Source organism: Pinus tabuliformis, chromosome 7, assembly GCF_031772625.1.
Source record: "Pinus tabuliformis cultivar Carrire ecotype Pingquan chromosome 7, CPIR1, whole genome shotgun sequence".
NCBI lineage: Eukaryota > Viridiplantae > Streptophyta > Pinopsida > Pinales > Pinaceae > Pinus > Pinus tabuliformis.
In genome coordinates, this window is record NC_142293.1 from 1,262,160,767 (window position 1) to 1,262,185,585 (window position 24,819).

The window sequence follows — 24,819 nt, forward strand, 5'->3', positions numbered from 1 at the left end:
TACTGCTTAACTGTTCAGAGTGCGTCTAGACTAATCTAGACTAATGTTGTAGCTGAGAGGAAGACAAATAATATTATATTACACTGCATAGCTGGAACAGAGAGAAACAATCTACATCAATTACGTAGTGCAGGAAAAAAGAGAAAGATGATCTGAAAAAGAATGACTTAGCTGGGAGAAAGAAAGATTTCTTCCGATTTTACAATGGCCACAAGGTCAGCACTGTATGCAGTATGAATAGATAAAATGTAAGCAAGAGTAATAATAACAACTCGAGAGTGAATACAGGAAGATACTTCTGGTAGCAAGGGTGGAAGACATCAGAGGCTTTAGGGTTGGCAGGGGAGCAGGCAGATTCTTGGAGGGTTTTTTCTAGATGAGTTTAAGAGAAGTCAAGTTGCTGTGAGAAGATACAGATGCAGTGGTTTGGGTTAAAAACAAGGCAGTTAGGTGTTATACAGCCAGACTAGGGGACAGAGCTATGCACGAAGCAATGACAAAGGAGACATACCAGTGGTGGTCCAAAATTTGGCAAGTCAAGGTTCCAAAGAAGACAATGGTTTTCATGTGGCTAGCGCTGAGGAATAGAACCCCTACATGCAACTTACTACAGAAAAGGAACAAACACAATCCAAGCGTTTGTATCTGTATAGGAGAGCTGACAAACATATCTCACATTTATTCACTCAGTGCCATTTTGCCCAGCAGGTATGGAAAGACCTAGGTTCAGTGGATTGGTATTTCAACTATCTGGCAGGGTAATAATGTTGATGCCTGCTTAAAATGGTGGTTTCAAAATCAGGACCTAAAAGAATACAGAACTCTCCCTTTCCTTATATTTTGGGAAATTTGGTTAGCTCATAATGCTTATTATTTGAGAATAGACAGTTGCAAACATTCCACGTCTGTTTGCAACTATTCCAATTTGAGCCATATTGAAATATTGTCAAATGGCCATAAAAGGCCATATTGCAACACAGACTAGTAAGATAATGATTGACAAGTCTATCCCTTAGGAATATTTTATGGGCATGCCAATATAACAGCAGGCTGCAGCAGTATTGGTGGGTCTTTAAATCTCTCTGAGAATCACTATTACAAATTCAAAGCAAAACTGGGGAAGGGGACAAATAATTTGGCTCAGTATATGGCTGTTCAATCCTTTCTGACACAGGTGCTGGAAAAAGAAGGTCAATATTTGCAGGTCCATGAGGGCTCGATGCTGGTAATTAAGTAAATGTTCAATGAACAAACAATACACAGTATTACTTTACAGGTGTTGACAGAGAAACTAAAGGAGAATAGTCAGCAATTCACTAAGATCACTTTTATTCATGCATACGGAGAGTTAAATTCTAAGGCAGACACATTATCCAAGGAAGGTCTTCTTTTGAGATTTCTGAAGGAATAGCTGTATGGAGGTGTAAATGAGTCCTGGCACTCTGTTTAGCACTCTGTTTAGATGTTATGAGATAATATGCAATACTTGGTAGCTTATAACCTAGAAGACTATATCTTTAAAACTATATATACCACTTGGAGGAATTTTAGAATGATGGATTTAACACAGCTCTTTTTAGGATAGTACAGTGATAGGGAACCTTTCTGGACAGTTACTTATTTTGTAAGAGATATATTGCTTTTTTTTCTATCAATACAATTCTCAATAACAAGCAGAGGGTTTTCCCAGTTGGGTTCCCCAGATAATTCTGTGTTGTTGAATTTTGTGATTGTGCTTTTCTTCCTGTTCTTATTCCGCTAAAAAATTTGGTAGATAAATTATGTGTCTATGTGAAAAGAAATTATATTTCAGATTGTTCATATTAGCTGTTGCAGAATTTCGTGGATTTTCTACATGGTATCAGAGCAAGGAACAGAATAAGACCAGCACAAGTTGATTGGCACATCTAAGTGCAACATCATAAGGAGAATCTCTCTGAAATAGCCGCAGCCTCAGGAAACCTAGCGAAGTGGAGAAGAAGACCTGTTTTGGTTCGTTTTTCTTTTGATTGTTTAAGCCGATTTTGGGAGAAGCAGGTAGCATGGAAGAGGGGCATTCTGGGCAGAGTTTGGTGCTAGTTTTGTGGTGCTATTTCTATGTACAACAGCCCGAATATCTCTGTTCTATTACAGGAGAGGCCAAGCCCTAGATTGGGGCTGGTCTGTGGTCACAAAAGTGCTGGAATAGCAGATCAAAAGTGGCCAACTAACAGAGCAAGAAAGGAGCTGTGAGGAAGGAATAGCACAGACTTTTGAGCTGTTTTGGACCAGGCTTGGAGGGCTGACATGGACAGTGAGCAAGCCTGAAGCGAACAAAATTCCTTCTTCAGAGTAATTACTCCAGAAGACTTGGAATATAAAGATATCCATGAGGATACAAATATTATATATTAAATGTATGAATAAGAATGATGATACAAATGAGAGTAAGAGGTTTGCTTATATATTATGCAAGTGCTTCTTCATGGAGAGTCATGTCTCATTTAGACATGACTCTTCAACCTAATTACTAATTAACTAACTAAGTCACCGGATTCGTCCTAAACCCCCTACAAATCCCGAATCCCGCGACTCCGACACGATTCGGTCCGGATTCGTGTCCAAATCATATGACACGTCGTGTCCTTTTCTGACACGTCGTATCCGAGGTCGTGTCACGATTTTCAGAAGCGTGTCGCGATTTTGGGAAACGTGTCCTGTTCATGGTAATGTTAAATTTAAATTCTTAAAGTAAAAGTGACATTCTCCTTAATCTTCATTTTCATCCTTTTACTTAAATTTTTAACATTACCATGAAATGACTCAGGATGTTTGAGAGTGGTTCCGGCCTCATTGGATTTCATATGGAGAAAGTAGAATTTTAGATTTCATTCAAAATCCAGCAGACTTATCAGTTTTTCAGGATTTTAGGATTGGGGGATTGAAATGTTTCCATTGAATTTTGTCATGTATTAGGGTATGGAAATCATATTTAATCAAGAGCACCAATCCCTCTATGTACCTTGATGTTAGTGACATTGGTTGTCGAACTCCTATATCATGACCCTCCTAAAAATATACGCATCACTCAAACAAAATCTTGACTTGACATGTTATGCTTGTTCTATCTTATGTTAATGCTTAAAGGGTGATATTAATGACAAAGATCCCTATACAGATACAAAGGTAATGACAAAGATACCTCTGGATATTAATGCTTAGAGGGTGATATTAATGACAAAGATCTTGATTTTCCAACAAGACTAAAAACGTAGACATTTCTCGTGGTGGCAAGAGGGCCAAGCATAAGAAATAGATAATAGATTGACATGTATTTGAATTTTGTATGTACTAAGCATGCTAATAGCTATAGATGAAGATCTATGTTTGAAATCAATAAATTTGTATCATTAATTAAAATTTGTGTAAGAAATATGATAATATCTAATTATATATATATATATAACGTGTCCTGTTCCGGGGGGTCAGCGTGTCCGAATCCGACACCACGAATCTCAAATCCTACGTGTCCCGGATCCCCGTGTCAGGTGACTTAGTTAACTAATCATTATTAATTATTATCATTTACATTATTTCCTATATATTTATTCATAACATTGTCTTCCTCCTCAAAAAGCTTTGTCCTCAAAGCTTGTCGATGAAAAAAGCTTGATCTCTTTTTCGGGTTCGAATGTCTTCTCGTCTTGGAACAGTCATCTTCGTTGACACAAGTTGATATGATCTTCTAAGTGACAAACAAAATTGTCGCACTGAGAAGGGATCAGACCATCCTAAATTAATCTTCTATGGAATATTCTTATCACTGGAATTTTGTAACGACTTGTCATCATAGGACTGGATTGAGGTTACATCAATATTCTTTAGAACATCGGTTTGTTGTTTCTGTTCTGAATGGTCCCAATACGTAGCATGGTTGAGTTGTCTACTCTCGTGATTCAGATGTCGATAGGGAACTTTTCTGGTTTGACTTTCCCTTATTAAGTGTGTGGAAATTTTGTTATTTACTCAAATGACGATGTTGTTGAGTTGGTTACAAAAACTTCACTTAGGTGTTTATCATTTGAACTACAACATCTAAGTGCATCTTTTCTTTAACTAGTTTGCATTCTTCTTGAGTTATGATATTCATTGGATCTGTATTCGTTCCCTTATCTTCAACTTGAACTGTTACGACTAGAGATTTCGATACTTCTTCCTGAGTAAATTGTTCTAACTTGTCTTTTAATGCTTTCTTATCATCCTTAAGTTTCTTAATTTGAGTGAGTAGACTTTGATTATGGTTTCTCAGACGTAAAAGTTCTTTGGTTTCTAATTCATCAACCTTATTTTCAATGTTTTGACTTTTAAGTTTTTCATCTTTTAGATCTCTGATTTGTTCTAATAAATTTTTATTAAGGTTCTTTAAACGTAAAGTTTCCTCTTCTTGTTCTGATAAGTGCTTCTTGAGTTCTTTCTTTGTGACCTTAGTCTTCTTCACTTGTGCAAGTAATTTTTCGACGTGGTCCTTGAGGCAAGAGATTTCTTCATCCTTTTCCATTACTTCCTTGTAATGCATATCCACAAGATTTTTATGTTCGTGTTGTAATGCTTTCTTGTTTTGCCGAAGTTTGGCTATTTTGCCTTTCTCTTGATCTTCTAGCTGCACTTTCTCGGTACACCAAATTACATCGTTTTGTAGAAGTGATGATGGACGTTCAACTTGCAATTTGGATTCCATTTTCTTTTTCTCATTAAAATTTGCATGTTGTCGCTTAAATATTGTCATTAATTGTTTTATATCTCTTGCGATTGGTTGTTTTTGTGCATCGCTTAGATATTCGACTAAGATAAAAGTTTTGTAACATTTTCTGCAAACCACATTTTGATTTCGGAATGGCTCTTGACAATTATAATATCCCTCTGAACAAAACAGACATTTTTGAAAAAAAAACCACTGCTTTTGGTGGACGTCATCTTTTTGTTTTTTCTTCACTTATTTTATCTCCTTTTTTTTAAATTAACTTCTTTTTTCACCTTTTTTTTACTACTTTCTCTTAAATCTTTTTTTTTTGTTAGCCCCTTTTTCTATTTTTTCTAAATGATCTATATATCCTCTTTCCAAGATATGGTTTATTTTTTATTTATTTTTTATTTATTTTTTAAAATAATATATAGATATATATATATATATATAACAGGCTATATCTACATATATATAAACATTAATTAAAATTTATATAACTAATCGTATACCATTTGAATTGAATAAGTGGTCAGACAGACAATCAACGATCACGTCGGATGGTGATTCAATTGTGAAAAGACTTGGTTGTCGGGACTTAGTATTCAAATGTTGCAACAGATAGTGATTGCAGCCAAGAGACAGCTCGACGGATCGGTCACGATCTGGACAGTGGACGGTGCAGGTTGACGGTGAAGACAAGGAGGTCGAATGACACAGCGGAAAAAATTGCAAGGAGAAGGGATGCAGTAGGGTGACGACGAAAAAAAGGCGGTTGTGTGTGGGCAGTGGAATGAACCAAGGCAACGACAGAAGACAATGGTGGCCAACGATGGCGTTGGCATGCAAAGAATGGGCAAAGGTGGTCGAAAGCGGTAAGGCAGGTTAAACCATGCAGTTGATGGGCAGAGTGGTCGGAAGCAAAAATGAATAGGAGCCGAGGTGGGTCTGATGGTTATTCAAACGAATATTGGCGATAATTTATAACAACGACACAGAGTATAGTTCTGCTGTGGAATTATGGAAGAGCCGACTGCGGCAACTTGCTACGGTCTTACTATGATCTGGCACAATTGGTGTGGCGGTTTCCACAATCTTCAATGGCGGAAAATGGATGAGAGTTAAGGTCTCTATAGTCGACTATGACAGGAAAAAAAAATTCCCCTGATTTCTATATTTATTTTTTTCTTATTTCCGTTCTTTTATATATATATATATATATATTTCTTTTCGATGATTTTTTTCTTATAGAGGTCTCTTTCTTTTTCTTCTTTAAAAATGGCCAAGGGCCTCTGACGCTGACGAACTCAGCAACGAAGAAACTCCAAAAGTTTGTAGCGAAACACTTCAACGGCAACGAAGTTGATGAATTTCGATGGTCAAAGACCTGGATCGGAGAACGAGGCTCTGTGCAGCGATTGAGCAGCAAGAGGATCGAACAACTCTGATACTAAATGAAGCGAACAAAGTTCCTTCTTCAAATTAATTACTCCAGAAGACTAGGAATATAAAGATATCCATGAGGATACAAACATTATATATTAAATGTATGAATAAGAATGATGATACAAATGAGAGTGAGAGGTTTGCTTATATACTATGCAGGTGCCCCTTCATGGAGAGTCATGTCTCATTTAGACATGACTCTTCAACCTAATTACTAATTAACTAATCATTATTAATGATTATCATTTTCATTATTTCCTATATATTTATTCATAACAAAGCCCTAACCAGAGGGCCAAAACTACAAACAAAAGTGCACAGGCCAAGACCTAGAGAAGTAGAAGAAATTTGCTAGCTAAAGTAGGTAGAATGATGTTCTCAAGATAGATGTGGATGAGGTTCGGGTTTGGGACAGAAGTTTTGTATGCCCTAGTTAGGGATTCTTCCTGTGCCTAACAGTGAATTGAATCTACCCGAGTAAGTCTGTGATATCTTGCTCAAGTGTATGTCCAGTAAAGAGGAACAATTGTTGCGAGACCTCTATGAAAAGGCAGATAGACTACAGTAGTTTGTGACTATGTTTGACTAGCATTTAGACCACAAATCTCAGGACAAGAAGAGCATGAGGAAGGCGAAGTAGAGGTGGACTGTTACAATGTTAGTGCGTTTGAGGGTTTTCCATGGTGTCTTGAACAACAGTGTTAAAGCAACCTATGTACAATGTGTTGGAGGACTGTTAGTGGCTTGCTTGAAGCCCAAAGTGCAGAGACGATAAGAGGGTAGTTTGACAAAGACCCTAAGAACGTGATCCTTTGGAGCCACAGAGGACATTGGTAGTGGGCAGCAGTTTGAGTAGCCTATGTTCAGTCTTCTTGGAGCAACTAAGAAAGAATGATAGTGGTAAATTTGACGGCATGAAATGCAAGCATTTTGAAGTAGCATAAGTTGCATTGGTCAACAGAAGAGGAGGCAAAGTACTTGCCAAATGTGCATCCTTCCACATGATCGAGAACAAGAAGAGTTTCAACCACCTGAAGGAGAAGGACAAGCGGGTTCAAATCGAGCTAGGAGATGATGGCATGTATGCAGCTAGAGGAGTTGGTATTGTCAGCTTCAGAGGGAGTCAGGTAATCCTCTTCATCTCAGACATGTTCTCTATGTTCCAAGAATTGAGGCAAAATCTTGTTTCGGTAGCTACCTTGAGGACAAGGGATATGATATCATCTTCAGCAGAGATAAGGCATACCTCCAGCACTTAGTTTTTGGATTTAAGACGCAGATAGGTGTGAGGGTGAAGAATCTCTACAAGTTGCAAGTAGAAACAGATGTAGCCTTAAAGCAGCAAGAACTCAAAGTAGAGAAGTGGTGATTGAGCAAGAGTTGGACAAAGCTCTCAATATGGAGCCTCAGCTAGTATCTCAGTTTGAGTCTAAGCTAGTTGGCAGTTGGGCTTGTTGCCACACAATCTAGAAAGGGTCCTAGGAGGGGTACCTAAAGGACAACTACTAGACCAAATAACAACAATGGGACAAAGACCCACTGTCACTTTAGTCAGTGTCCCCTGCTCTTTACGAACTTTCACAGATGGGAGGAGTACCGGTACAAGGGGAATCACTTAAATGATAGGATCAATAGCAAGGTACAATGTGATTCTCAAATCCCATTCAAAGGAGACACTCAAATAATGGCTCAATTGCTTCAAAGAGAAGCTAATGGTTCTCCATGAAAGGCTTAATGAGTAAACCTAGATATAAGAGGGAAGCTTATTCAAATGCAATGATACACCTAGATCTAAGGCTTCCTAAGGAGGTAATACCTCTCTAATGGATCTGTAAGATAACTGCCATGTAAAGGTTTGGGACCAAAAGAGAGACCTAATGAAATCCAAGCAAGGCCTAGGGTTTGCAAATGATTACATGAGGAATGATCTTCAATGAGATTCCTAGGGAAAGCAAGGATGAGAAAGGTCAAAAGAATGGTTAACTTACTTTGAGTTTTCAAGAGCAAGTGACCTTTGGAATGTTGCTAACCAAAGAGGTTTAGGGGTAGTGTCGATGTTGGAGATAGGGCTAGAGATTTCTCTCAAACTAGCCATCAGAATTGCCTCAAAATTTGAGGGTCACTAGAGAAGGCAACAACGCAATAGTCTATCCAATTAGTTTTCCAATCTCATCCCTTTAATACAATTCATACGAGGCCCTAGCTAGTCGTCTAGGGTTACGATAGAAAATTTAGGAGGAAAAGAAAAGTGGTAAGAGGGTGATCACCAAATTTGCTTGGATTAGTGCCTTATTCTTGGGCTATGGAGTCTATGTGATTTGATATTCAGCTGAATTTTGTCTTCAAGGAGGCTGAATTGTGATTCCCTAACAATCACTTTAGTATTTACCCACCCAAGATCAATGGATTTTCAAGGAACAAAATGTGTTCTACTCAACTAGGAACATACATCCACTTGTTATTCAACAATGATATTCAACAATTAGAGCAGAAAAGAAAAAGCTCAATGCATAATTTCCACACATTAGACATGATTTCATGAAGATTTTTCAATAAAGTACTTACAAATAGCAAGAGATATATCCAATCCAAAGTCAAGATAGCGGCTCCAAGAGAGAACAAAATTCAACTCCCAAAAATACTGAAACACATCAAAATAGCTCCAATAGACATCCAAGAACAAATGCGAAATTGTCAAGGAAAGATCTCCAAGTTCAGTGATGATGATCCATTACAAACGAGGCTTACTTTTATTTATATGAGCCTAGAAGAATTCGAATTAGCCTAAGAATTCCCCTAATATTAATTTAATGTGAAAAATAACTCATCTTTGGTGACAAACCCACCAAATAGCTCAAAATGTAATATTCTAACTAGAGAAATACAGTGAAATATCAAAACATTAATTAGCTACAGCAAAAAAATAAATATATATTCTGAAAACTCCACAAGAATAATAAATTTAAACATTGTTGAGTAGAAACAACAGAGCTGAACCATTTTATTAAATATCCAATGAAAAGTTGATTACAAAATATAATGGAATGAGTGCAGTTGGGCTTGCTAAAGCAAGCATGAAAACCCACGTGAGAATAAAGAAAACTCCACACTGAAATAGGGTCACTCGTTGTACGCTCTGCCCAAAGATTTACTATTGTTGCTGCCTCAAATCTGCTCCAAAAATTCTGAAAAATTAGGACAATGCTCTCCAACCCCAGACCAACAAAACCCAAAAAACTTTTGGGCTAATTCCAACCTCCTGGAATTACCCAAAAATCAAGTGAAATCACCCACTACCCAGCTCTGCGTCCCACCAGAAAATCTACAGCTGCTCCACCCAAAATCCTCCACCAAAATAACTGAGAAACCATTGAAAGATAGTGCTGAAATGATAGAGTAAAATTCCAGCTATTTCCCGGCTCAAGGTTGCAACAACTGCTTCAGCAAAAACGACCCAGAAAACCCCTACGCAAGCCCTAAGGAAGAATAATTCGGCCCACACAAATGCAACAGTCTTGGGCTCTGAAACTCCACAAGGAAAGTTGTCCTCCTCCAAGTGAAATTCCTACAAATTCTTGAGGCAAATTTCCCTGGCAATCTCCTCCAAGCAACTCTATTTCTGCTACTACACCCTCTTGAAAAATTTGTCCCACCTGATGCAGAGATGAAATGGATCACAAAATGTAGGAAAAGAAGTATCCAATCAGTTCCAAATTTCTCTCTTAGGGTGACACTCTAGGTTCACTAAAAGAGAGTTGGGATTCTCTGCCTGGAAATCCTTGTCCTAAGCAGCACAGGTTAACTTAGCTCAACAGTTCAAGCAAACCTTCTGATTCATAAATGAAATGCCAAAATAGAATGATCAAAATGAGGCTCTAGCCTTTTATTGTTGCTTTCCCTTCCTCATATCATGGTTCGATTTTTATCACACTATGCTTCGATGCCATGGTTTGATTCTTCCCACGGTTTGATTTCCCTTTTTGGTAATTTCCACAAATTAACTTCACATGAATTTTTCTTTTTTTCCATTATCTTTTCTCCAAAATTTATTTAAATTATCTCCACAACTTATTTGGTTGTCCTGTCTACTTCCATGTGCCAAAAGAAAAGAGGAACAAGCTGGAAGCTTCAAGTAAGAAATGTATGTTTGTTGGTTATTGTGAGAATTTTAAAGGTTACAGAATATACATACCTGGTCAAAGAAATATAGAGTTTAGCAGGGATGTAGCATTTGATGAGGATGCAGCTCTTGGAAAGGCAAGAAACACTCCTCTTCTCTTGCTAATGTTGATAGACAAGATGATGTATTTGAAAAATATCCTGAAGCTGAAATTGATCTTGCTGATGAACCCAAGGAGCCCATGGACCCCTTGGATCCAACTCCATGTGATCCCCCTACTAGAAAGAGGCCATTATGGCTTCCAAACACTCTTCAAGATGCTGATAAACACACTGCCCCCAGAGGAACCTTCAGAGAAAGCAAGAAACCATGTCGGTTCCAAGGATACATTGTAGCCATGAGCAACATTATTCAGGTTGAACCATGTACTTTTGAAGAAGCAGTGAAAAATCAAGTATGGAAAGATGCAATGGCCGAAGAATATGAGTCCATCATACATAATGATGTATGGGAAGTAGTTCCAAGACCCCAAGGTAAGTCTGTTGTGACTTCTAAATGGTTGTTCAAAATTAAACATGGTGCAGATGGAAGTATTGAAAAATATAAAGCTAGATTTGTGGCTAGAGGTTTCTCTCAGAAAGAGGGAGTAGACTATGATGAGATTTTTGCACCTGTTGCTCGATATACTACCATCCTATTGTGGCTCTAGCTGCTAGCCAAGGATGGACTCTTCACCAAATGGATGTGAAAATTGTTTTTCTACATGGCTTCCTCAAGGAAGAAGTATTTGTGGAGCAACCACAAGGCTTTGAAGTGCATGACAGGAAAACTCATGTGTGTAGACTAAAGAAATCTCTCTATGGATTGAAGCAAGCCCCAAGAAGTAATGTTGATCCAAATCTCTACTTCAAGAAGGTCCAAGATATGCTTTTGATTTTGGTATTATATGTTATGCTTTTGATTTTGGTATTATATGTTGATGACTTATTCTTGACAGGTGGAGAACCTCTTATCCTCCAGTGTAAGAGGGAGTTAGCTTCTGAATTTGAAATGAAAGATCTTCATTTGATGCACTACTTTCTGGGCCTAGAGGTATGGCAGATACCTAGTGAGGTTTTCCTTTCTCAAGGAAAATATGTTGTCAAGCTTTTGGAAAGATTTGGTATAACAGAATGTAAGTCCATGAACACACCAATGGAAATGAATTTCAAAAAGTTATGTGCTGAACCTACAAGCCCTGAGTTGGCTAATCCTTCTGAGTATCGACAACTAATTGGGGCACTAATGTTCTTAGTGAACACTCGACCAGACACATGTTTTGCGGTCAACACTATGAGCCAATATATGATTAAGCCATCACATGCACACTAGATTGTTGCAAAAGCATGAATTCAAATACATGCATGGGACCATCAATCTTGAATTGAAATATATTGTCGGAGATGTAAGACTACATGGATACTTTGATGTTGATTGGGCTAGTAACTCTACTGATAGAAAAAACACATTTGGGTATTGCTTCAGCTTGGGATCTACCATGATATCTTGGATGAGTGGAAAGCAAAAGTTTGTAGCCCTTAGCATGGCAGAAGTTGAGTACATTGTTGCTAGCATGGCTAGTTGTGAGGCAGTATGGCTAACAAAACTCTTTGGAGAGTTGTTTGAGCATGTATTGGATACAACAATAATTTATTCTGACAATACAAGTGGGATTCGACTTGCTGAAAATCCCATGTTCCATGACAAGTCCAAGCACATCGAAATCAAATATCACTATATCTGAGATATAGTGCAGAAAGGAGAAGTGAAGCTCCATCATATTGCTATTGATGATCAAATAGTTGACATTCTTACCAAGCCTTTGTCGAAAGGGAAGTTCATGGTTTTCAGAGAGCAGCTTGGACTGACGGACGTGACCCTTCCTAGAGGGGGCGGTCATGGATAGCAGAGTGAGACTTGGTTGTGCGTGATCCTTGTCAAGTGGTAATCCCCCCGAATAGAGACTTGGTTGTGCGTGATCCTTGATAAGTGGTAATCCCCCCAAGCAGAGATGAGACTTGGTTGTGCATGATTCTTGTCAAGTGGTAATCCCCCCAAGCGAAGAATTGGTTCTGTGTGATCCTTAACAAGTGGTAATCCCCCCAAGCAGATGAGACTTGGTTGTGTATGATCCTTGTCAAGTGGTAATTGTTGATTTTAGGTAGCATCGGATATGCTCTAGCGCTGAAATTTTGTGGAAAGACTACAACACATGAGATCTCCAAGACCCAGAAATCATTTGGAGAAATTCCACCCGGATGAGGAGTTATTAAAATAATTAATATTTTTAATGGGTTCCTAAGTCTAAACTTAGGGAAATAAAAATATTAATGGGTATTAATAAGAATATGGGTGAGAAACATCTAAGTGACGAGGAGCAAGTCTATATTAATCTTAGATGTTGATTAGGGACTTAATCTCGATTGTTGATTCATCAACAGGAAAAGTATAAGAGGAGGCTTGAAGGTCAGTTGGAAATACACAAAGTGATCAAATCAGTTCGATTTTTTCTAGGGCGTGGTTTGCTGAGAAAATCGAACTAGTGATCTGAGTTGCAGTGAGAGGGGCAGAAGCAGAGAGTTGGATCAGAAACGAGTTTTGAGCTAACGAGTACCAGGCAGAGAGGCAGTGCAAAGGCCTACGTAGCCCAGGAAGGGGCTCACGCAGAGCTAACGCAAGCCAAGAGGGTCTCTTGCAGTGACAGTGCAGGATATTCATCGAGAGTTCGAGATTTTGCTGGAGAAGCAAGGTTCTAAGCCGGGAGCGCTGAACAACAATCTTCCTCCAGCAAATCGATCCAGCAGAAGGGGTGACGCAGTCTCCTAGAGGCAAGACATTGGCCCAAGCAGGGATTGCGCTGGGATTTCGCAGTGCTTGCCAGAGTCAGGCCACTCAGTGGATCAGTTGTGACTTGGAGAACGAGGTAAACCCTTGTATGTATTTCTTGCTGCCGAGATTTCTCTGAAAGGTTAGCCGGTGTGAGAGGCAACCTGTTGTACTCAGATTCTGCTTGCTTAATAATACAAACCCTCTATCTGCTGCACCGGTTTTCCCGCATTGGGTTTTTCCGGGGACATGTTGTCCAAAAATAACGGTGTCCCTTGTGTGTTTGTCTCATATATTTTCAGTTTATGATCTGTATGTCAGTGTAGTCTGCAATAATGTTTTTCATCACTGTTTATAAATTAAATAACTTGCTGAATATAATAACAAGTAGGAGATGATAAACCGATGATTGCAGTAGGATTTCTAACGTATAGATTCAGAAATTTTCACATGGTATCAGAGGATTACAGATCATAGGACACTGAAGCCATCAGCCAAGTGATTCAGCAAATCTGCTGCAGAGAGGCACTTGTCCCAATTGACAGTGTTGTTCTAGAGCCAAAGACGCAAAAGGGAGAGTGACTCAGTGCAGAAGAGGTGACGCAAAGGCTCACGCAGTGCCTGCGTCAACTTTCGAGCCTGTAGAGGGTGACGCAGTAGCTGGGAGGAGCCCATGCAGTAACTGCGTCAGCTATCTAAGCCAACGCAAAAGCAGAGAGGGGCAGAGCAGTCTCACGCAGAGCCACGTCATCTTTCTAAGCCAGGAAGGAGTGACGCAATGGCTAGGAGGAGTTGATCTAGCTCACGCAGTGACTGCGCAAAGCCTGAGGAGCTCAGATTTTTCAGTTGTCGGGGCAATAGGAGCAATGCAGATCCGATCTGAGGAGTTGGTGGGACGTTGTTGCTATTGGTGCAGAACAATGTCTGAGGAGACAAAGCCGAGGTAGAGGGAGTCACTGCCTTAGCAAATTTTTTGCCAAAGAAATCTAGATCCGGGTTGCTAAGTAGCAGCAAAGGAGGATTGGAGAGGAGTGATTCGACATTTGGCTGGAGGATTTCCTGAAGGAAATCAGGACTCGGAGGGAGTCTAGAGGAGCTTGTTCCTTAGAGGATTTCTAGCGCCAAAGAAATCTAAATCCGAGTCTTGTTGGAGTAGCAGCAGGAGAGGGAGAAGTGAACCAATCCTACATTTGTTTGAGCAGAGATGGCAGTCAATGGACTGAAGGATCAGGGCAGATTGGATGGAGCATCCAATTTTGTCATCTGGAAGGCCGGGATCTTAGCAGTCCTAGACAAAAATCGCATCAAGCACTATGCCTTGAAGGTAGTTGTTGTTCTGGTGGACGTTGATCCGCTGCAGAAGTACGAGGAGGCCTAGGCGAAGGCTAAATGCATGATTCTAGACGGGGTCAAAGATCATGTGGTCCCACACATTGCTGAGAAGGAAACAGCAAGGGAGATGTGGGAGATGTTGACCACCTTATACCAGGGGACTTTCATTCAATGGAAGATGTTATTGGAGAATCAACTAAGACAATACCAGATGCAAAAGGGAGAAGAGATCGATCCCTTCCTTCTCAAGTTGCAAGGGATTCGAAACCAGCTGATTTTCGTGGGGTCTACACCAGATCCTGAGTTCATGGTCAGGACTACCCTAAACGCAGTCACCGAAGACTAGGAGACATTTGTCCAGAGTATCTTGGGCAGAGCTTCTCTCCCTAGTTGGGAGGAAATGTGGGCAGCTCTTCGACAAGAGATCAGGAGGCTGACCAAGGCAGGAAGTAGTGGCAGAGGAGCCCGACTCAAGAAGGAGGAGAAGGATGCAGCTCTGGCATCATTGGAACAGCATGGGCAGCAGAAAAGGAAGAAAAAGGATATATCGAAGGTCAGATGTTTTAGGTGTGGTGAACTAGGACATTTCGCCACTTAGTGCCCCCGGAAGAAGGGCAAGGAAGAGGCTTCTAACTCGAAGGTTGCTCCAACGAAAGCTGACACGGAGGATGATGACGAAGATTGTGCCATGAGTGCTCATGCGCCTCTGAAGAAGAGGTGGGGCGACATGGAGTTGTAATTGAGAGGACTACGTGAAAAAAGGGTTGGATCCTTGAGGTGCCCAAACTCTTGGATCACATATGACTACGGGAGCCCTTAACGACAATAGCAAAATGACGGGTGTCGATTGGTGCAAGGTGTGATGGAGCAACAATGGCAGAGCTAGAGTGCCAAAGTCTGAAGCAACGCAGTAGATGTTGTAGCAGTGCGAAAGGCACAGAGCAGATTGCAGCAATGCAGTAGCAACAAAGGGTCAGCACAGATTAGCAGCAGAGGTAGTTTCAACATCACGAGCCATCCATACTAACCAGCATGTCAATTTTTGGGTGAAGTTTCAGTTACTTAATTCTCAGTAACTGAGTTGCAGTGCAAAAGTTAGCAGTGGTAGTGTTATGGGCAGCATGATGCAGCATATTGAGAGGGAGTTGCAGTATAGATGTGGCAGTGACAGTGGCAGCGTCATGGGCAGCAGTGTAGTGGATGAAGGCTAGCAAGCCAAGCATCAGCAGCACAGAGAACCGATGCAGTGGATCAGTCTAATGCTTCTATTGAGAAGTATTGCTAGAGCACATTCCTTGCTAAGAGGGAGTGTTGATTTTGGGTAGCATCGAATGTGCTCTAGCTCCGAAATTTTGTGGAGAGGCTAGAACACATGAGATCTCCAAGACCCAAAATCGTTTGGAGAAATTCCACCCGGATGAAGAGTTATTAAAATAATTAATATTTTTAATGGGTTCCTAAATCTAAACTTAGGAAAACAAAAATATTAATGGGTATTAATAAGAATATGGGTGAGAAACTTGTAAGTGACGAGGATCAAGTCTGTTTTAATCTTAGTTGTTGATTAGGGACTTAATCTCGGCCGTTGATTCATCAATAAGAAAAGTATAAGAGGAGGCTTGAGGGTCAGTTGGAAATACACCAAGTGATCAAATCAGTTCGATTTTTCTGGGGCATGGTTTGCTGAGAAAATCGAACTAGTGATCTGAGTTGCAATGAGGGGCAGAAGCAAAGAGTTGGATCAGAAAGGAGTTCCAAGCCAACAAGTACCAGGCAGAGAGGCAGCACAGAGGCCTATGCAACCCAGGAAGGGGCTCACGCAGAGCTGACGCAGGCCAAGAGGGTCTCTTGCAGTGGCAGTGCAGGATAGTCATCAGGGGTTTGAGATTTTGCTGGAGAACCAAGGTTCTGAGCCGGGAGGGTTGAACATCAATCTTCCTCCAGCAAATCAATCCAGTAGAAGGGGTGACGCAATCTCCTAGAGGAAGACGCTGGCCCAGGCAGGGATTGCGTTGGGATTTCGCAATGCTTGCTGGAGTCAGGCTACTCAGTGGATCAGTTGTGACTTGGAGCACAAGGTAAACCCTCGTATGTATTTCTTGCTGCCGAGATTTCTCTGAAAGGTTAGCCGATGTGAGAGGCACCCTGTTGTACTCAAATTCCGCTTACTTAATAATACAAACCTCTATCTGCTGCATCGATTTCCTGCATTGGGTTTTTCCGGGGACATGTCCAAAAATAACATTGTCCCTTGTGTGTTTGTCTCATATTTACAGTTTATGATTTGTATGTCAGTGTAGTCTGAAATAGTGTTTTTCATCATTGTTTATAAATTAAATAACTTTTTGAATGTAATAACAAGTAGGAAATGATAAACCAATGATTGCAGTAGGATTTCTGATGTGTAGATTTGGAAATTTTCACAGTAATCCGCTCAAGCAGCGACTTCGTTGCGTGTAATCCTTGACAAGTGGTAATCTCCCCAATCAGAAATCAAACTTGGTTGTGAGAGATCCATGTCATATGTTGGCAAGTGGTAATCCCCCCAAGTGAATATAGGGTGATGGATGAATCTCCCCTATGATGATTCTTTTTCATTAGATTGTAACATCATTGTTCCAAAGTAGAGATCCTTGTTTCAAAAAGAAATTCCTCCCTCGCAGAAAAGGAGTGTTGAAAATTGGCAGCGAAGAGAACAATTTCCTTGCATAAAATCTCATTTCTAACAATTCTAGAGTGACTTTCCAAAAATAGAAAGTCATGTCTATCATTTCAAGTATCACTTTCCAAAATTAGTAAATCATCTTGCTTTGGTAATCAAGTATAGTTGATGGAAAATCACTTAACTTATCATTAATCAATCCTAATAGTTCAATCTCGACTTAATCATCAATATTATTATTATTAGACTTTTCATGATATTATTATATTATTATTAAAAAGAAATTCAAGTCACTCAATCATGTCATATGTAACTCCCCTCAATTAATGCATATGTTACTCTCTCTCTCACTTAATGGTTACGTTACACACACTCTTGCGCACTCATTAAAAACATAGCATATTCCTCTTACACACTCATTAAAGCACGTCATAAAAGATTCCTCTTATGCACTCTTTAATGCATATGTTACATTCCCTCCTTAACAACATAAGTTACAAAGGAATGCATATCTCCTTAATGGCATGAGTTACACTCCCCTAAATGGCATATGTTACTCTTCCTCAAGGCATGTGTATTACTCCTTTATGATAAAAAATTGTGGCCCCTCCTATATATGTATCTCATACCATCTCATCTCCTCACTACTTGTGCATTGTGAAAGAAGGATTCGAACTTGAGAGAGAGAGTTGGAGAGATTTGAAGAAGATTGTGAGAGATGTTGATTTGGGGTAGCATCGGATGTGCTCTAAGCCTCAAATATTGCAAGGAGGCTTGGGCACATGTATTCCAAAGAACTCATACACCGTTTTGGGAAAATCCACCCAGAGGCGATTTTATTAAAATAATTAATATTTTTAATGGAGTTCCTAAGTCTAAACTTAGGAAAATTAAAATATTAATGGGTATTAATCTAATTGTGGGTGTAACTTCTAGAAAAAGACAGAGATCAAGTCAAATTGATCTGAACCTTTGATTAGGAATTAATCTAGGTCGTTGGTTGTCCAACGGGAAGATATAAAAAGGGGCTTAAGGGTCATCAAGAGATCGAATTTCTGAAGTGAGAAGTTCTCAGGAGGAAATCTGATTGAGGAGATTTCTTGCAGTTGAGGGGCAGGGATAGCATCCAGAGAGAGAGATTTTCTTAGCCAGATAATCATCAGCAAAGAGAGGCAGAGAGTGATCCAATAGCCTAGATGCAGAGGTTGACGCAAGGCCACGAAGGGCCACACAGAGGCAGCATAGAGGGTGAGAGAGAGTCTGAGATTTTGCTAAGGAGAGTCAGTTTCAGAAGTCGGGAGCCGCAGTGTGATAGCCGCGGTGTGAGACTAGGAGACTGAAAGCAGAAACTCCAGACAGCAAATCGATCAGCAAACTCAGTGATGCAGAGCCTAGAGACGTTGATGCAGAGCCTGTGAGGACTGCGCAGAGCAGCGTAGGGCTTGCCAGAGGCCATTCATTCAGTATCTGGATCAGCCGGGATTTTCTCAATGTTATGTGAGGTAATCTCACAAATCTTTCTGCTAGTATTTCTCTCTGTAACTGAGTAACCCTGTGAGGTATTCAGAGACGTATTCAGAATTTGCTACTGCTTAATAATAATAAACCCTCAGAGTTGTTGCACCAGTTTTCCCGCATTGGGTTTTTTTTGGGACATTTGTCCAAAAATAACGGTGTCCATTGTGTTGTATTTTCTTTCTTGCTCAATATCTTGTTTCTGTATAATAATTAATTAAGTGAAGGTTACAATAGTATTTACTTTGATATTTGTCGTAACACAGTAAATAGCTTGTCTAGATTAACAAGTAGGAGAAGTAACTTTAGTTTGTTGCAGTAGGGATTCCAGTTTAGAAATTTTCACAAGAGAGACTTGGAGAATAAGAGCAAAACTTAAAGGTTGATTCAATGTTTGTATCAATTGCTACTACTAGTGTGTACGAATATAAGTTATAGAAAATAAAAATAAAAATAAAAATGTAAATATTGATTATGTTAAATAGTCATTAAGTTAAATGAAAAGACACGTCTAGTCTTGAAAGGACACCTGTCTACGTATAAATGCAGGTCCTCATTGTAATAGTCAACATCACTTGTACATTTTTATATATATTAATAAATTATTATTACAAATACCTCGTGTATTTTTACATTCAAGCCAACAAGCTACAGGTTATGTTGCTTCAGTGGTATCAAATCCATAGCGCACAATATAATCATGCGAGTCTTTGAACGTTGTTCACTGCACAATATGCCATCACGTTTACGTCCTAAATGCGGTGAGCAATTTAGTAAAATTCAAGAAGCATTTCAACATTTAGAAAAATCATGTGCAGAAGTTACAGCATATCTAAAGAAAAGTTCTACAGAGGAAGACGGTAGCGAGGGTGAAGAAACAGAACAAGGTGAAGCAAGAGAAGAAGATTTTGACCAGAACGGTGATAATGAAAATGAAGATGTTGCGGAAAATGATCAAGATAATGATTCTGATGAAGCTGATATAAATCAAGATGAGGATTATCTTGAGAAACAAGGAGATGTACAATATCATAATAATGAAAAACTACCATTTGTGGCTCTGGAGAAAGAGCACGTTGTTGTAGATATTGACAATGAAAGAATATTAGATTTATCCTTGTTGAAAGAAGATGTCAATGAAAAACTACCATCGGTGGCTCTTGAGAAAAAGCAGGTTGTTGGAGATACTGAGAATGAAAAGTTATTAGATTTACCCCAGCCGAAGGAAGATGATGTTGTCAATGAAAAACGGTCATCGGTGTTTCCGGTGTCTCTAGAGCAAAAGCAGGCTTTTGAAGATGTGGAGAATGTAAATGCCTTCGAGAAAACAGCCATGGCTTGGACTCAAAATAATGTTCAACTAAGTTCAGAACTGATTGGGGATGGGCTCAAGGTGGATGAAAAATCACCCAATGCTTTATCTATGCTTGGCAACATGGAGTTAAAAGCAGATGCTTGGTTGAAAGCAAAGGAAACATTTAGAATTACACAAGACGTGACAGGGGGCAAGGATTCTTATGCCAATATTTCACTTGGGAATTGGAATTATTTTGTAGCAGTTCATAATGAGAAGAAGAATTCAAAGCTGGAGGCCACACATCTTGAAAAATCTAGAGAAATTTATTGTAAAGTAGTGGCACAAAGGTCAGGCAATGTATATGTTGCGAATGGTGCAACTGTTGTGCGGGCTGAAAAGGGTCTATTTGATGTTTCAAAGGACAATTTTACGCAGGTGCAAGAAATTGCAGCAGCTAAAATTCTGAGAAATGTTTCACCAAAAGTAAAGGAGGCTTTGGAAGGTCACCCTATTGCAGTGACTGTGGAAGGCTTGACACTCATGCAAGGAAGTCCACAAAAATCCCATGTTTTATATGTTCGAGTTGAGGAAGTTGGCAGAGGTGAACATTGGCGACATGCTTGTCAAGTCATAATTGATGCTTTTGTAGACACAAGGCTTATGTTGGAGAAGGATTTTAGGAGCCCCTTGAAGTTACATGCAACGGTAATAAACACCAGTCGTAGAAAAATGATAAAGTTCCAAAGAAACAAGGGGAATGTTTCCTTTGATGCTCGGCCTATATTAGAGCGTTATGATCTCAACAACGATTGGGATGAAGAGGAATCTGAAATCAACCAACATGGAAACCATATCATTAATATACCTAGAAGCAGAGATTCCAAAACCAACAGTCATATTAGTTATATATATGAAATACTCACTAGAAAAGACTCTAAAATCAGTCATGAAAGTTATAGAGCTGAGAAATCAAGACAAGGAAAACCTAAAACGAGTCATAACAGTCGTAGTCATACAATGTTTACACTAATTGTAGAAAGCAATCCCTGCGGAGAAAATAAAGGGGAGGAAGATGTCACCCTATCTCGGCTGAATTTCATTGACCTTGCAGGCTCTGAAAGCTCTAAAACGAAGACCACTGGGTTGCGAAGAAAGGAAGGTTATTATATCAACAAAAGTTTGTTGACACTTGGGACTATTATTGCAAAGTTGACAAATGGGAAGGAAACACATGTACCTTACAAGGATTCAAAACTTATTCGTCTATTGCAATCTTCTTTGAGTGGCCATGGGCGTGTTTCACTTATTTGCACTATTACTCCTGCATCAAGCAATACTGAGGAAACACATAACACATCGAAATTTTTGCATCGAACAAAACATGTTGAGATTCAAGCATCTCAAAACAAGATTATAGATGAGAAATCTCTCATTAAGAAGTACCAGAAAGAGATCCTCAAGTTGAAGCAGGAATTAGACCAGCTAAGGAGAGGTATAACAGAACAGCCCTATCTGGTGGCATCTGATCAAGAACTTGTCTCACTAAAACTACAGCGGAAAGTTGACCGAATTAAGCTGCAGTCACGGCTGGAAGAAGAGGAACTAGAAAAGGCAGCTTTAATGGGAAGAATTCAGAGGCTGACAAAACTCATTTTAGTATCTACAAAGAATACCATCCCCTCAAACATTCCAGAAAGATCTGGTCATCGACGAAGACATTCTTTTGGAGAAGAGGAGTTTGTGCATACCTACATACGGAGGAGATTATTGAAACTTCAAAAGGGTCTTTGTTGTGAGAGGGAAGCCGCCAAAATAGTTAAATCGTTGGTAGAGGCTCTCCAATACACACTCGCCAACAACATTGTCCATGGAGACGTAAAATCTGAAAATATATTGTTGTCGTGGGATTTGAATAATCACAATTCGTTTCCCTTGTGGAATGTTAAGCTCGCAGATTTCGATCATGCCAATGAATATAAAGAAAGAGAGATGATCTGTAAGGATCACGTTGTCAGTCACTATTATACAACGCCCGAAAAACTGAGCGGCAGTTATTCAAAAGAGTCGGATATATGGAGCACGGGAGTGGTGTTGTATTTTATATTACGCAGATAACTTCCATTTGATGGGGAAAGTATCTATCGTGTGTGTAGAAAAATACAGAAAACATCACCACTTTTCCCTGCAACTGTCACCCGACGACCAAACCCGACCTGTGATCCCTATCCGCCATCGAACATCGCTACTACAAGTCGGACTTCCGCCAAAAATCGTTGCTGCCTATGAGTGAGGTTATCTCCAATGTCGGTTGTGGTTTCTCTTATACTTCGCCACGACATGCCACAGGTTATACGTTACCCCCACCGTCGAATGGTGTGTCCAGTCAAACAATCGTACATTACAGTGCCACTGAAACGTAAAAGGAGACAAACGCCATCGTATAACTCAGATTATAACTAAACTAATAAAAGTTAATTAATTTAATTAAATATATATATATATATATACAAATAATTAATATCTATATATAAATAATAATGATAATAATAATATTTAAAAAATATCAGTATTTAAGAACCAAAAAAAACCTAGTTTCAAGACAACATCATCGGAGAATTCTACATGCTAAGGTACCAATGACGGATTACTTATGCCAAGATGAAAAATGCAAGGTGAAGAAATTTGTCAAAAATTAAGCTTTGAGGACAAAGCCTTTCGAAAAGGAAGGCAATGTTACGAATATAAATTATAGAAAATAAAATAAAAATAAAAATGTAAATATTAAATAATCAAATATTGATTATGCTAAATAGTCATTAAGTTAAATGAAAAGACATGTCTAGTCTTGAAAGGACACTTGTGTACATATAAATGCAGGTCCTCATTGTAACAGTCAACATCACTTGTACATTTTTATATATATTAATAAATTATTATTACAAATACCTCGTGTATTTTTACATTCAAGCCAACAAGCTATCAGTTTTGATGCTTCATAGTGATCTTCATGCTACAGCGTGTTCAAATTTGAGTGAACTTACCCATTCTCTTGATTTCTCATTGTACTTTGTATCTCTGCTACACAATTGATATCTAATAGAAGAAAAATCAGGTTGGGTTTTCCCCTTTTGGGTTTTGCCCTGGTCATTTGGACCTAAATTCTCTGTCTCATTCTATTTTTGGTTGTCTTCAATTTTGCATTTGAATTATGTTCTATCTACAATTGCTTAACTAATATTGCAGCGTAAAGAAGTTTTGTAATAAGTGATTGTTATAGTATAAAACATCCCGTTTTTCAACAACAGAGAGAAAGAAGAGACTCAATCAAATGTTGGATTGTCTAGTTAGCTTCGGCCTTCTTGTCTTGTGTCTCCTTCACTTAGATGAACAAAAGATATAATATGTGAGTGAATTGCCAAGAGGAGGAGAACGAGTGATATATTTATAGTGTTTGCTAAGGCTGAATGAGTGTCTCTTTATCGAGGGTCGACTTGATCATTTTGGTGGCAAAAAATTGAATTTCAAAAATTGAAGTTCCCCTTTTGAAGCCAACTTGAAATACACATTTGCATTCATCATAGCATATATATTTGGAGGGCTAAAAACCTTAATTATGAAGACCGGCCATAGCTATTCAACAGTTTTTCACTTTTATTTGGAATGAACAATGTGATTTTTTTCCTTTGAAAAAATGAAAAACACTTCCTTGTTAATTAATAAATAAATACGTTAATGCAAAGCAAACCATTAAATGACATATGTAATTTGAAGTTGTTCCAGCAGCATTGACTGCTTTGTCTCGAGGAGCATGCTTGATGTTTTATGTCTCCCATTCAAGGTTTTCCTTGCTTAAGAACTTGCTCAGCATAATTTGATATTCAATGGAAATGCTCTACATGTTCACTTAACGTTTTCCCTTTCTTCCCCAGAATGTGTCCATAGTACATACCTCCTAATAATCTGATGGCATATAAGAGAAGCAAGGTGAAAGAAAAAGAGGATAATGATATGAAATACAGAGAAACGACCAATATCTGTGGGAGGCTAAGTCACGTGACACGAGGACATGGGACACGGAGGACACGTAAATACGAGTATTCAATACGAAATGCAGCGACCTGGAAACAGGACACGGGGGACATGTTTTATATATATTTAATAAAATATATATATATATATATATATATATATATACCGAAATATAGTTTTTTATCCATATTAATTTGTGAAGTGAAATATTATTTGTTGTTTTCTAATGCAAATTAATATTTCATATCAACCCCAAGGCTGAAAGTTCATAGGAATCAGATTTGGGAAACATCTAGTAAGAGATGAAATTTTGGTTTTGCATTAATTGCCATACACTGAAATTTCATCGGGATAGAGGTTAATGAACTTTCCCAAGGCCATTTTGTTTCTTCCTGAGAACATTGTTGATGTAATGGGTAATAAGAAAAACCCAGGATAGAGCTAAATCAGCCCAATGCTTGGGTGTCATTGCTGTTACAAGTTAGAATGAAGGTTTTTTTGTTTGTTTGTAAATTAGGTTATAGCTATGCTGCACTGTTAAAATAAAAGCTCCCAACTATTGCTGTTGCATTTATTGTGTTGATTTGCATCACGGGTGTTCAATGAGATTCGTTGGATCTAGTTTAAATGGCCAATAAATCTACTTCCTGGAGTTTGCAGTTATGGGAAAAAGCTTATAAACAACGCTCCCTTAGTGGCAAATCCATTTTCCCTGAGTTGTTTATCATGCGGAATTAAATAATGGTGCTTGTGGTTTAAAATATTACTTCTATGGCTAAAATCTATTGAATCCCCATGTTGTTTTGGCCTGTTGGTCACTCCCAAGCCTTTTT

General features: G+C 38.9%; 1 protein-coding gene across 1 annotated transcript in view; it reads right to left on the reverse strand.

The window, feature by feature from the left end:
- Positions 1-24,819, reverse strand: part of LOC149252011 (syntaxin-81-like) — a 128,774-nt gene that overhangs the window by 98,271 nt on the left and 5,684 nt on the right. The gene's annotated exons all lie outside the window — the stretch shown is intronic.